The sequence below is a fragment of the Schistocerca piceifrons genome, unplaced genomic scaffold (genome assembly GCF_021461385.2).
Source record: "Schistocerca piceifrons isolate TAMUIC-IGC-003096 unplaced genomic scaffold, iqSchPice1.1 HiC_scaffold_834, whole genome shotgun sequence".
Lineage (NCBI taxonomy): Eukaryota > Metazoa > Arthropoda > Insecta > Orthoptera > Acrididae > Schistocerca > Schistocerca piceifrons.
This window is the reverse complement of record NW_025729096.1, coordinates 671-12,961: the sequence shown is the minus strand read 5'-3', so window position 1 is coordinate 12,961 and position 12,291 is coordinate 671. Positions and strand designations below refer to the sequence as shown.

Here is a 12,291-nt window from a genome sequence, read left to right as displayed (position 1 = left end):
GGAAAAGTCGTCTGCGTGGGTGAGTGCCATGTTTGGGGAGCGTTTCGTAGTTTGCGCAGTGCAATGGAGACGCGGAAAGTTGTTGTGGCCCAGTCTTTTGCAGTTGGACGACAAGAGTGGTACACAGTAGTAAAGTGCGAGGCAGTGAGTTGGCATGAACAGTCGAGTGCACAATGGGTCTTCAGATGTGCTTGTTACCTCAGGTGCTGTGTGATTGTCGACATGGAGTGAAAACGGAGCAACTTGTGACTGTCCCTTCAATTTAAGACGTTAAAAACGGACGGAATTTGCAGTCGTAATACCAGAGCATCGAAACTACTTGGAACTCTTGCGTATGTGAACGTGTCCGCGCCTTTGTACTCTGGTCCCTTCACCCCTGCAAACCAACCAACCATCGTGTCCGTGCACATAAGAGTAGCAAAGAACGGAGAACAGCGCAGCTTGGTTGTGCTTGGGGGCGTAGCTCAGTTGGTAGAGCGTTCGCTTTGCATGTGAAAGGTCCCGGGTTCAAGCCCCGGCGCCTCCATGTTTTGTGGTCAGTGCGTGGTAAGTGTTGGTCGCGGCGAGCCTAAAGGCACGCAAGATGTTGCAAAGCCAGCGTCACAGACTCGTATACTGACGTAAGGAGAGCAAGACGTAAATGTGAGGACCGGCTGTTGTCGAGGTGTCATCGAGTGCAAATCTGCCTTAGGTATAACGGCCTAACCTCAATGAAGTCTAGAGAGTGGACAACACGTTCGTCTACCTCAGAGCGTTGGCCGAACGCTATTTTCGACGTCGTGCGTGCCACTTTGATTTTGGCCAACTACGATTCGATACAGAATGCAGGAAACCTGAAAGACACCCTCACGGACACATTGAGAGTAGTGTTTGTCAGCGGAATAATGGGAGTGCAAGGGTCTGTGTCATTGATATGGCTGTATGTAGGGCGGTTCGTCAGCAGGGGGCGTAGCTCAGATGGTAGAGCGCTCGCTTAGCATGCGAGAGGTACTGGGATCGATACCCAGCGCCTCCAGAATTTTTAACACCCCAACATGCGCACACTGCCATGCAAGTGGAATAATTCACAGCCAGAAAATGTGTCAAGGCAGATACGAGCCAACGATTAGCAGCCACAATTGGCAAGCGTGCTGTAATGCGCACGAAGCACCCTCCTCCCACCACTACACATAATTTAGAAACAGTACAAGTGTTCCCATAAGATTCTCAAACCTATGTCGCAAAGATCAGCCTTGCGCCGAATTCACAAAAATCCCACTGCACATTCCAATTCTTGACGTGCAGTCGGCTGCTACTGGTGTTGCTAGTTGTGACTGCTGATGACAGATGCCGTAGCAATCAATTCATGGAGTGACTTGTATGTTTTGCGATACTCTGTCTCTGACAAGCAAGCAGAGGTGACATAGGCGCGAACACAGGAAGCTTGCAGCCCCTCGCTGCCTGCAGACACCGAACAGCCACACTAGGAGGGCGGCCTAAGTCGTAGGCGAAATGTGCTCATTCGCTTGTGTGCGACGTCAAGCTCTAAATAAGGCTGTCACTAGCGTGAGCGTTGCGTGAGCGTCGTGTAAAGTCGGAAAGTCGTCTGCGTGGGTGAGTGCCATGTTTGGGGAGCGTTTCGTAGTTTGCGCAGTGCAATGGAGACGCGGAAAGTTGTTGTGGCCCAGTCTTTTGCAGTTGGACGACAAGAGTGGTACACAGTAGTAAAGTGCGAGGCAGTGAGTTGGCATGAACAGTCGAGTGCACAATGGGTCTTCAGATGTGCTTGTTACCTCAGGTGCTGTGTGATTGTCGACATGGAGTGAAAACGGAGCAACTTGTGACTGTCCCTTCAATTAAGACGTTAAAAACGGACGGAATTTGCAGTGTCGTAATACCAGAGCATCGAAACTACTTGGAACTCTTGCGTATGTGAACGTGTCCGCGCCTTTGTACTCTGGTCCCTTCACCCCTGCAAACCAACCAACCATCGTGTCCGTGCACATAAGAGTAGCAAAGAACGGAGAACAGCGCAGCTTGGTTGTGCTTGGGGGCGTAGCTCAGTTGGTAGAGCGTTCGCTTTGCATGTGAAAGGTCCCGGGTTCAAGCCCCGGCGCCTCCATGTTTTGTGGTCAGTGCGTGGTAAGTGTTGGTCGCGGCGAGCCTAAAGGCACGCAAGATGTTGCAAAGCCAGCGTCACAGACTCGTATACTGACGTAAGGAGAGCAAGACGTAAATGTGAGGACCGGCTGTTGTCGAGGTGTCATCGAGTGCAAATCTGCCTTAGGTATAACGGCCTAACCTCAATGAAGTCTAGAGAGTGGACAACACGTTCGTCTACCTCAGAGCGTTGGCCGAACGCTATTTTCGACGTCGTGCGTGCCACTTTGATTTTGGCCAACTACGATTCGATACAGAATGCAGGAAACCTGAAAGACACCCTCACGGACACATTGAGAGTAGTGTTTGTCAGCGGAATAATGGGAGTGCAAGGGTCTGTGTCATTGATATGGCTGTATGTAGCGCGGTTCGTCAGCAGGGGGCGTAGCTCAGATGGTAGAGCGCTCGCTTAGCATGCGAGAGGTACTGGGATCGATACCCAGCGCCTCCAGAATTTTTAACACCCCAACATGCGCACACTGCCATGCAAGTGGAATAATTCACAGCCAGAAAATGTGTCAAGGCAGATACGAGCCAACGATTAGCAGCCACAATTGGCAAGCGTGCTGTAATGCGCACGAAGCACCCTCCTCCCACCACTACACATAATTTAGAAACAGTACAAGTGTTCCCATAAGATTCTCAAACCTATGTCGCAAAGATCAGCCTTGCGCCGAATTCACAAAAATCCCACTGCACATTCCAATTCTTGACGTGCAGTCGGCTGCTACTGGTGTTGCTAGTTGTGACTGCTGATGACAGATGCCGTAGCAATCAATTCATGGAGTGACTTGTATGTTTTGCGATACTCTGTCTCTGACAAGCAAGCAGAGGTGACATAGGCGCGAACACAGGAAGCTTGCAGCCCCTCGCTGCCTGCAGACACCGAACAGCCACACTAGGAGGGCGGCCTAAGTCGTAGGCGAAATGTGCTCATTCGCTTGTGTGCGACGTCAAGCTCTAAATAAGGCTGTCACTAGCGTGAGCGTTGCGTGAGCGTCGTGTAAAGTCGGAAAAGTCGTCTGCGTGGGTGAGTGCCATGTTTGGGGAGCGTTTCGTAGTTTGCGCAGTGCAATGGAGACGCGGAAAGTTGTTGTGGCCCAGTCTTTTGCAGTTGGACGACAAGAGTGGTACACAGTAGTAAAGTGCGAGGCAGTGAGTTGGCATGAACAGTCGAGTGCACAATGGGTCTTCAGATGTGCTTGTTACCTCAGGTGCTGTGTGATTGTCGACATGGAGTGAAAACGGAGCAACTTGTGACTGTCCCTTCAATTTAAGACGTTAAAAACGGACGGAATTTGCAGTCGTAATACCAGAGCATCGAAACTACTTGGAACTCTTGCGTATGTGAACGTGTCCGCGCCTTTGTACTCTGGTCCCTTCACCCCTGCAAACCAACCAACCATCGTGTCCGTGCACATAAGAGTAGCAAAGAACGGAGAACAGCGCAGCTTGGTTGTGCTTGGGGGCGTAGCTCAGTTGGTAGAGCGTTCGCTTTGCATGTGAAAGGTCCCGGGTTCAAGCCCCGGCGCCTCCATGTTTTGTGGTCAGTGCGTGGTAAGTGTTGGTCGCGGCGAGCCTAAAGGCACGCAAGATGTTGCAAAGCCAGCGTCACAGACTCGTATACTGACGTAAGGAGAGCAAGACGTAAATGTGAGGACCGGCTGTTGTCGAGGTGTCATCGAGTGCAAATCTGCCTTAGGTATAACGGCCTAACCTCAATGAAGTCTAGAGAGTGGACAACACGTTCGTCTACCTCAGAGCGTTGGCCGAACGCTATTTTCGACGTCGTGCGTGCCACTTTGATTTTGGCCAACTACGATTCGATACAGAATGCAGGAAACCTGAAAGACACCCTCACGGACACATTGAGAGTAGTGTTTGTCAGCGGAATAATGGGAGTGCAAGGGTCTGTGTCATTGATATGGCTGTATGTAGCGCGGTTCGTCAGCAGGGGGCGTAGCTCAGATGGTAGAGCGCTCGCTTAGCATGCGAGAGGTACTGGGATCGATACCCAGCGCCTCCAGAATTTTTAACACCCCAACATGCGCACACTGCCATGCAAGTGGAATAATTCACAGCCAGAAAATGTGTCAAGGCAGATACGAGCCAACGATTAGCAGCCACAATTGGCAAGCGTGCTGTAATGCGCACGAAGCACCCTCCTCCCACCACTACACATAATTTAGAAACAGTACAAGTGTTCCCATAAGATTCTCAAACCTATGTCGCAAAGATCAGCCTTGCGCCGAATTCACAAAAATCCCACTGCACATTCCAATTCTTGACGTGCAGTCGGCTGCTACTGGTGTTGCTAGTTGTGACTGCTGATGACAGATGCCGTAGCAATCAATTCATGGAGTGACTTGTATGTTTTGCGATACTCTGTCTCTGACAAGCAAGCAGAGGTGACATAGGCGCGAACACAGGAAGCTTGCAGCCCCTCGCTGCCTGCAGACACCGAACAGCCACACTAGGAGGGCGGCCTAAGTCGTAGGCGAAATGTGCTCATTCGCTTGTGTGCGACGTCAAGCTCTAAATAAGGCTGTCACTAGCGTGAGCGTTGCGTGAGCGTCGTGTAAAGTCGGAAAAGTCGTCTGCGTGGGTGAGTGCCATGTTTGGGGAGCGTTTCGTAGTTTGCGCAGTGCAATGGAGACGCGGAAAGTTGTTGTGGCCCAGTCTTTTGCAGTTGGACGACAAGAGTGGTACACAGTAGTAAAGTGCGAGGCAGTGAGTTGGCATGAACAGTCGAGTGCACAATGGGTCTTCAGATGTGCTTGTTACCTCAGGTGCTGTGTGATTGTCGACATGGAGTGAAAACGGAGCAACTTGTGACTGTCCCTTCAATTTAAGACGTTAAAAACGGACGGAATTTGCAGTCGTAATACCAGAGCATCGAAACTACTTGGAACTCTTGCGTATGTGAACGTGTCCGCGCCTTTGTACTCTGGTCCCTTCACCCCTGCAAACCAACCAACCATCGTGTCCGTGCACATAAGAGTAGCAAAGAACGGAGAACAGCGCAGCTTGGTTGTGCTTGGGGGCGTAGCTCAGTTGGTAGAGCGTTCGCTTTGCATGTGAAAGGTCCCGGGTTCAAGCCCCGGCGCCTCCATGTTTTGTGGTCAGTGCGTGGTAAGTGTTGGTCGCGGCGAGCCTAAAGGCACGCAAGATGTTGCAAAGCCAGCGTCACAGACTCGTATACTGACGTAAGGAGAGCAAGACGTAAATGTGAGGACCGGCTGTTGTCGAGGTGTCATCGAGTGCAAATCTGCCTTAGGTATAACGGCCTAACCTCAATGAAGTCTAGAGAGTGGACAACACGTTCGTCTACCTCAGAGCGTTGGCCGAACGCTATTTTCGACGTCGTGCGTGCCACTTTGATTTTGGCCAACTACGATTCGATACAGAATGCAGGAAACCTGAAAGACACCCTCACGGACACATTGAGAGTAGTGTTTGTCAGCGGAATAATGGGAGTGCAAGGGTCTGTGTCATTGATATGGCTGTATGTAGCGCGGTTCGTCAGCAGGGGGCGTAGCTCAGATGGTAGAGCGCTCGCTTAGCATGCGAGAGGTACTGGGATCGATACCCAGCGCCTCCAGAATTTTTAACACCCCAACATGCGCACACTGCCATGCAAGTGGAATAATTCACAGCCAGAAAATGTGTCAAGGCAGATACGAGCCAACGATTAGCAGCCACAATTGGCAAGCGTGCTGTAATGCGCACGAAGCACCCTCCTCCCACCACTACACATAATTTAGAAACAGTACAAGTGTTCCCATAAGATTCTCAAACCTATGTCGCAAAGATCAGCCTTGCGCCGAATTCACAAAAATCCCACTGCACATTCCAATTCTTGACGTGCAGTCGGCTGCTACTGGTGTTGCTAGTTGTGACTGCTGATGACAGATGCCGTAGCAATCAATTCATGGAGTGACTTGTATGTTTTGCGATACTCTGTCTCTGACAAGCAAGCAGAGGTGACATAGGCGCGAACACAGGAAGCTTGCAGCCCCTCGCTGCCTGCAGACACCGAACAGCCACACTAGGAGGGCGGCCTAAGTCGTAGGCGAAATGTGCTCATTCGCTTGTGTGCGACGTCAAGCTCTAAATAAGGCTGTCACTAGCGTGAGCGTTGCGTGAGCGTCGTGTAAAGTCGGAAAAGTCGTCTGCGTGGGTGAGTGCCATGTTTGGGGAGCGTTTCGTAGTTTGCGCAGTGCAATGGAGACGCGGAAAGTTGTTGTGGCCCAGTCTTTTGCAGTTGGACGACAAGAGTGGTACACAGTAGTAAAGTGCGAGGCAGTGAGTTGGCATGAACAGTCGAGTGCACAATGGGTCTTCAGATGTGCTTGTTACCTCAGGTGCTGTGTGATTGTCGACATGGAGTGAAAACGGAGCAACTTGTGACTGTCCCTTCAATTTAAGACGTTAAAAACGGACGGAATTTGCAGTCGTAATACCAGAGCATCGAAACTACTTGGAACTCTTGCGTATGTGAACGTGTCCGCGCCTTTGTACTCTGGTCCCTTCACCCCTGCAAACCAACCAACCATCGTGTCCGTGCACATAAGAGTAGCAAAGAACGGAGAACAGCGCAGCTTGGTTGTGCTTGGGGCGTAGCTCAGTTGGTAGAGCGTTCGCTTTGCATGTGAAAGGTCCCGGGTTCAAGCCCCGGCGCCTCCATGTTTTGTGGTCAGTGCGTGGTAAGTGTTGGTCGCGGCGAGCCTAAAGGCACGCAAGATGTTGCAAAGCCAGCGTCACAGACTCGTATACTGACGTAAGGAGAGCAAGACGTAAATGTGAGGACCGGCTGTTGTCGAGGTGTCATCGAGTGCAAATCTGCCTTAGGTATAACGGCCTAACCTCAATGAAGTCTAGAGAGTGGACAACACGTTCGTCTACCTCAGAGCGTTGGCCGAACGCTATTTTCGACGTCGTGCGTGCCACTTTGATTTTGGCCAACTACGATTCGATACAGAATGCAGGAAACCTGAAAGACACCCTCACGGACACATTGAGAGTAGTGTTTGTCAGCGGAATAATGGGAGTGCAAGGGTCTGTGTCATTGATATGGCTGTATGTAGCGCGGTTCGTCAGCAGGGGGCGTAGCTCAGATGGTAGAGCGCTCGCTTAGCATGCGAGAGGTACTGGGATCGATACCCAGCGCCTCCAGAATTTTTAACACCCCAACATGCGCACACTGCCATGCAAGTGGAATAATTCACAGCCAGAAAATGTGTCAAGGCAGATACGAGCCAACGATTAGCAGCCACAATTGGCAAGCGTGCTGTAATGCGCACGAAGCACCCTCCTCCCACCACTACACATAATTTAGAAACAGTACAAGTGTTCCCATAAGATTCTCAAACCTATGTCGCAAAGATCAGCCTTGCGCCGAATTCACAAAAATCCCACTGCACATTCCAATTCTTGACGTGCAGTCGGCTGCTACTGGTGTTGCTAGTTGTGACTGCTGATGACAGATGCCGTAGCAATCAATTCATGGAGTGACTTGTATGTTTTGCGATACTCTGTCTCTGACAAGCAAGCAGAGGTGACATAGGCGCGAACACAGGAAGCTTGCAGCCCCTCGCTGCCTGCAGACACCGAACAGCCACACTAGGAGGGCGGCCTAAGTCGTAGGCGAAATGTGCTCATTCGCTTGTGTGCGACGTCAAGCTCTAAATAAGGCTGTCACTAGCGTGAGCGTTGCGTGAGCGTCGTGTAAAGTCGGAAAAGTCGTCTGCGTGGGTGAGTGCCATGTTTGGGGAGCGTTTCGTAGTTTGCGCAGTGCAATGGAGACGCGGAAAGTTGTTGTGGCCCAGTCTTTTGCAGTTGGACGACAAGAGTGGTACACAGTAGTAAAGTGCGAGGCAGTGAGTTGGCATGAACAGTCGAGTGCACAATGGGTCTTCAGATGTGCTTGTTACCTCAGGTGCTGTGTGATTGTCGACATGGAGTGAAAACGGAGCAACTTGTGACTGTCCCTTCAATTTAAGACGTTAAAAACGGACGGAATTTGCAGTCGTAATACCAGAGCATCGAAACTACTTGGAACTCTTGCGTATGTGAACGTGTCCGCGCCTTTGTACTCTGGTCCCTTCACCCCTGCAAACCAACCAACCATCGTGTCCGTGCACATAAGAGTAGCAAAGAACGGAGAACAGCGCAGCTTGGTTGTGCTTGGGGGCGTAGCTCAGTTGGTAGAGCGTTCGCTTTGCATGTGAAAGGTCCCGGGTTCAAGCCCCGGCGCCTCCATGTTTTGTGGTCAGTGCGTGGTAAGTGTTGGTCGCGGCGAGCCTAAAGGCACGCAAGATGTTGCAAAGCCAGCGTCACAGACTCGTATACTGACGTAAGGAGAGCAAGACGTAAATGTGAGGACCGGCTGTTGTCGAGGTGTCATCGAGTGCAAATCTGCCTTAGGTATAACGGCCTAACCTCAATGAAGTCTAGAGAGTGGACAACACGTTCGTCTACCTCAGAGCGTTGGCCGAACGCTATTTTCGACGTCGTGCGTGCCACTTTGATTTTGGCCAACTACGATTCGATACAGAATGCAGGAAACCTGAAAGACACCCTCACGGACACATTGAGAGTAGTGTTTGTCAGCGGAATAATGGGAGTGCAAGGGGTCTGTGTCATTGATATGGCTGTATGTAGCGCGGTTCGTCAGCAGGGGGCGTAGCTCAGATGGTAGAGCGCTCGCTTAGCATGCGAGAGGTACTGGGATCGATACCCAGCGCCTCCAGAATTTTTAACACCCCAACATGCGCACACTGCCATGCAAGTGGAATAATTCACAGCCAGAAAATGTGTCAAGGCAGATACGAGCCAACGATTAGCAGCCACAATTGGCAAGCGTGCTGTAATGCGCACGAAGCACCCTCCTCCCACCACTACACATAATTTAGAAACAGTACAAGTGTTCCCATAAGATTCTCAAACCTATGTCGCAAAGATCAGCCTTGCGCCGAATTCACAAAAATCCCACTGCACATTCCAATTCTTGACGTGCAGTCGGCTGCTACTGGTGTTGCTAGTTGTGACTGCTGATGACAGATGCCGTAGCAATCAATTCATGGAGTGACTTGTATGTTTTGCGATACTCTGTCTCTGACAAGCAAGCAGAGGTGACATAGGCGCGAACACAGGAAGCTTGCAGCCCCTCGCTGCCTGCAGACACCGAACAGCCACACTAGGAGGGCGGCCTAAGTCGTAGGCGAAATGTGCTCATTCGCTTGTGTGCGACGTCAAGCTCTAAATAAGGCTGTCACTAGCGTGAGCGTTGCGTGAGCGTCGTGTAAAGTCGGAAAAGTCGTCTGCGTGGGTGAGTGCCATGTTTGGGGAGCGTTTCGTAGTTTGCGCAGTGCAATGGAGACGCGGAAAGTTGTTGTGGCCCAGTCTTTTGCAGTTGGACGACAAGAGTGGTACACAGTAGTAAAGTGCGAGGCAGTGAGTTGGCATGAACAGTCGAGTGCACAATGGGTCTTCAGATGTGCTTGTTACCTCAGGTGCTGTGTGATTGTCGACATGGAGTGAAAACGGAGCAACTTGTGACTGTCCCTTCAATTTAAGACGTTAAAAACGGACGGAATTTGCAGTCGTAATACCAGAGCATCGAAACTACTTGGAACTCTTGCGTATGTGAACGTGTCCGCGCCTTTGTACTCTGGTCCCTTCACCCCTGCAAACCAACCAACCATCGTGTCCGTGCACATAAGAGTAGCAAAGAACGGAGAACAGCGCAGCTTGGTTGTGCTTGGGGGCGTAGCTCAGTTGGTAGAGCGTTCGCTTTGCATGTGAAAGGTCCCGGGTTCAAGCCCCGGCGCCTCCATGTTTTGTGGTCAGTGCGTGGTAAGTGTTGGTCGCGGCGAGCCTAAAGGCACGCAAGATGTTGCAAAGCCAGCGTCACAGACTCGTATACTGACGTAAGGAGAGCAAGACGTAAATGTGAGGACCGGCTGTTGTCGAGGTGTCATCGAGTGCAAATCTGCCTTAGGTATAACGGCCTAACCTCAATGAAGTCTAGAGAGTGGACAACACGTTCGTCTACCTCAGAGCGTTGGCCGAACGCTATTTTCGACGTCGTGCGTGCCACTTTGATTTTGGCCAACTACGATTCGATACAGAATGCAGGAAACCTGAAAGACACCCTCACGGACACATTGAGAGTAGTGTTTGTCAGCGGAATAATGGGAGTGCAAGGGTCTGTGTCATTGATATGGCTGTATGTAGCGCGGTTCGTCAGCAGGGGGCGTAGCTCAGATGGTAGAGCGCTCGCTTAGCATGCGAGAGGTACTGGGATCGATACCCAGCGCCTCCAGAATTTTTAACACCCCAACATGCGCACACTGCCATGCAAGTGGAATAATTCACAGCCAGAAAATGTGTCAAGGCAGATACGAGCCAACGATTAGCAGCCACAATTGGCAAGCGTGCTGTAATGCGCACGAAGCACCCTCCTCCCACCACTACACATAATTTAGAAACAGTACAAGTGTTCCCATAAGATTCTCAAACCTATGTCGCAAAGATCAGCCTTGCGCCGAATTCACAAAAATCCCACTGCACATTCCAATTCTTGACGTGCAGTCGGCTGCTACTGGTGTTGCTAGTTGTGACTGCTGATGACAGATGCCGTAGCAATCAATTCATGGAGTGACTTGTATGTTTTGCGATACTCTGTCTCTGACAAGCAAGCAGAGGTGACATAGGCGCGAACACAGGAAGCTTGCAGCCCCTCGCTGCCTGCAGACACCGAACAGCCACACTAGGAGGGCGGCCTAAGTCGTAGGCGAAATGTGCTCATTCGCTTGTGTGCGACGTCAAGCTCTAAATAAGGCTGTCACTAGCGTGAGCGTTGCGTGAGCGTCGTGTAAAGTCGGAAAAGTCGTCTGCGTGGGTGAGTGCCATGTTTGGGGAGCGTTTCGTAGTTTGCGCAGTGCAATGGAGACGCGGAAAGTTGTTGTGGCCCAGTCTTTTGCAGTTGGACGACAAGAGTGGTACACAGTAGTAAAGTGCGAGGCAGTGAGTTGGCATGAACAGTCGAGTGCACAATGGGTCTTCAGATGTGCTTGTTACCTCAGGTGCTGTGTGATTGTCGACATGGAGTGAAAACGGAGCAACTTGTGACTGTCCCTTCAATTTAAGACGTTAAAAACGGACGGAATTTGCAGTCGTAATACCAGAGCATCGAAACTACTTGGAACTCTTGCGTATGTGAACGTGTCCGCGCCTTTGTACTCTGGTCCCTTCACCCCTGCAAACCAACCAACCATCGTGTCCGTGCACATAAGAGTAGCAAAGAACGGAGAACAGCGCAGCTTGGTTGTGCTTGGGGGCGTAGCTCAGTTGGTAGAGCGTTCGCTTTGCATGTGAAAGGTCCCGGGTTCAAGCCCCGGCGCCTCCATGTTTTGTGGTCAGTGCGTGGTAAGTGTTGGTCGCGGCGAGCCTAAAGGCACGCAAGATGTTGCAAAGCCAGCGTCACAGACTCGTATACTGACGTAAGGAGAGCAAGACGTAAATGTGAGGACCGGCTGTTGTCGAGGTGTCATCGAGTGCAAATCTGCCTTAGGTATAACGGCCTAACCTCAATGAAGTCTAGAGAGTGGACAACACGTTCGTCTACCTCAGAGCGTTGGCCGAACGCTATTTTCGACGTCGTGCGTGCCACTTTGATTTTGGCCAACTACGATTCGATACAGAATGCAGGAAACCTGAAAGACACCCTCACGGACACATTGAGAGTAGTGTTTGTCAGCGGAATAATGGGAGTGCAAGGGTCTGTGTCATTGATATGGCTGTATGTAGCGCGGTTCGTCAGCAGGGGGCGTAGCTCAGATGGTAGAGCGCTCGCTTAGCATGCGAGAGGTACTGGGATCGATACCCAGCGCCTCCAGAATTTTTAACACCCCAACATGCGCACACTGCCATGCAAGTGGAATAATTCACAGCCAGAAAATGTGTCAAGGCAGATACGAGCCAACGATTAGCAGCCACAATTGGCAAGCGTGCTGTAATGCGCACGAAGCACCCTCCTCCCACCACTACACATAATTTAGAAACAGTACAAGTGTTCCCATAAGATTCTCAAACCTATGTCGCAAAGATCAGCCTTGCGCCGAATTCACAAAAATCCCACTGCACATT

General features: G+C 51.0%; 15 non-coding genes across 15 annotated transcripts; all 15 read left to right on the top strand.

The window, feature by feature from the left end:
* Positions 1-453: 453 nt before the first annotated feature.
* Positions 454-526, top strand: Trnaa-ugc. Its single transcript has one exon. It is a non-coding gene; the product is annotated as a tRNA-Ala (tRNA).
* Positions 527-942: 416 nt separating this feature from the next.
* Trnaa-agc lies at positions 943-1,015 on the top strand. The gene has a single exon. It is a non-coding gene; the product is annotated as a tRNA-Ala (tRNA).
* A 1,013-nt stretch (positions 1,016-2,028) lies between these two features.
* On the top strand, positions 2,029-2,101 carry Trnaa-ugc. Its single transcript has one exon. It is a non-coding gene; the product is annotated as a tRNA-Ala (tRNA).
* A 416-nt stretch (positions 2,102-2,517) lies between these two features.
* On the top strand, positions 2,518-2,590 carry Trnaa-agc. The gene has a single exon. It is a non-coding gene; the product is annotated as a tRNA-Ala (tRNA).
* A 1,013-nt stretch (positions 2,591-3,603) lies between these two features.
* Trnaa-ugc lies at positions 3,604-3,676 on the top strand. The gene has a single exon. It is a non-coding gene; the product is annotated as a tRNA-Ala (tRNA).
* A 416-nt stretch (positions 3,677-4,092) lies between these two features.
* Positions 4,093-4,165, top strand: Trnaa-agc. Its single transcript has one exon. It is a non-coding gene; the product is annotated as a tRNA-Ala (tRNA).
* A 1,013-nt stretch (positions 4,166-5,178) lies between these two features.
* On the top strand, positions 5,179-5,251 carry Trnaa-ugc. The gene has a single exon. It is a non-coding gene; the product is annotated as a tRNA-Ala (tRNA).
* A 416-nt stretch (positions 5,252-5,667) lies between these two features.
* Positions 5,668-5,740, top strand: Trnaa-agc. The gene has a single exon. It is a non-coding gene; the product is annotated as a tRNA-Ala (tRNA).
* Positions 5,741-7,241: 1,501 nt separating this feature from the next.
* On the top strand, positions 7,242-7,314 carry Trnaa-agc. Its single transcript has one exon. It is a non-coding gene; the product is annotated as a tRNA-Ala (tRNA).
* Positions 7,315-8,327: 1,013 nt separating this feature from the next.
* Positions 8,328-8,400, top strand: Trnaa-ugc. The gene has a single exon. It is a non-coding gene; the product is annotated as a tRNA-Ala (tRNA).
* A 417-nt stretch (positions 8,401-8,817) lies between these two features.
* Trnaa-agc lies at positions 8,818-8,890 on the top strand. Its single transcript has one exon. It is a non-coding gene; the product is annotated as a tRNA-Ala (tRNA).
* A 1,013-nt stretch (positions 8,891-9,903) lies between these two features.
* Positions 9,904-9,976, top strand: Trnaa-ugc. The gene has a single exon. It is a non-coding gene; the product is annotated as a tRNA-Ala (tRNA).
* Positions 9,977-10,392: 416 nt separating this feature from the next.
* On the top strand, positions 10,393-10,465 carry Trnaa-agc. The gene has a single exon. It is a non-coding gene; the product is annotated as a tRNA-Ala (tRNA).
* A 1,013-nt stretch (positions 10,466-11,478) lies between these two features.
* Positions 11,479-11,551, top strand: Trnaa-ugc. Its single transcript has one exon. It is a non-coding gene; the product is annotated as a tRNA-Ala (tRNA).
* Positions 11,552-11,967: 416 nt separating this feature from the next.
* On the top strand, positions 11,968-12,040 carry Trnaa-agc. Its single transcript has one exon. It is a non-coding gene; the product is annotated as a tRNA-Ala (tRNA).
* The last annotated feature ends 251 nt before the right edge of the window (positions 12,041-12,291 follow it).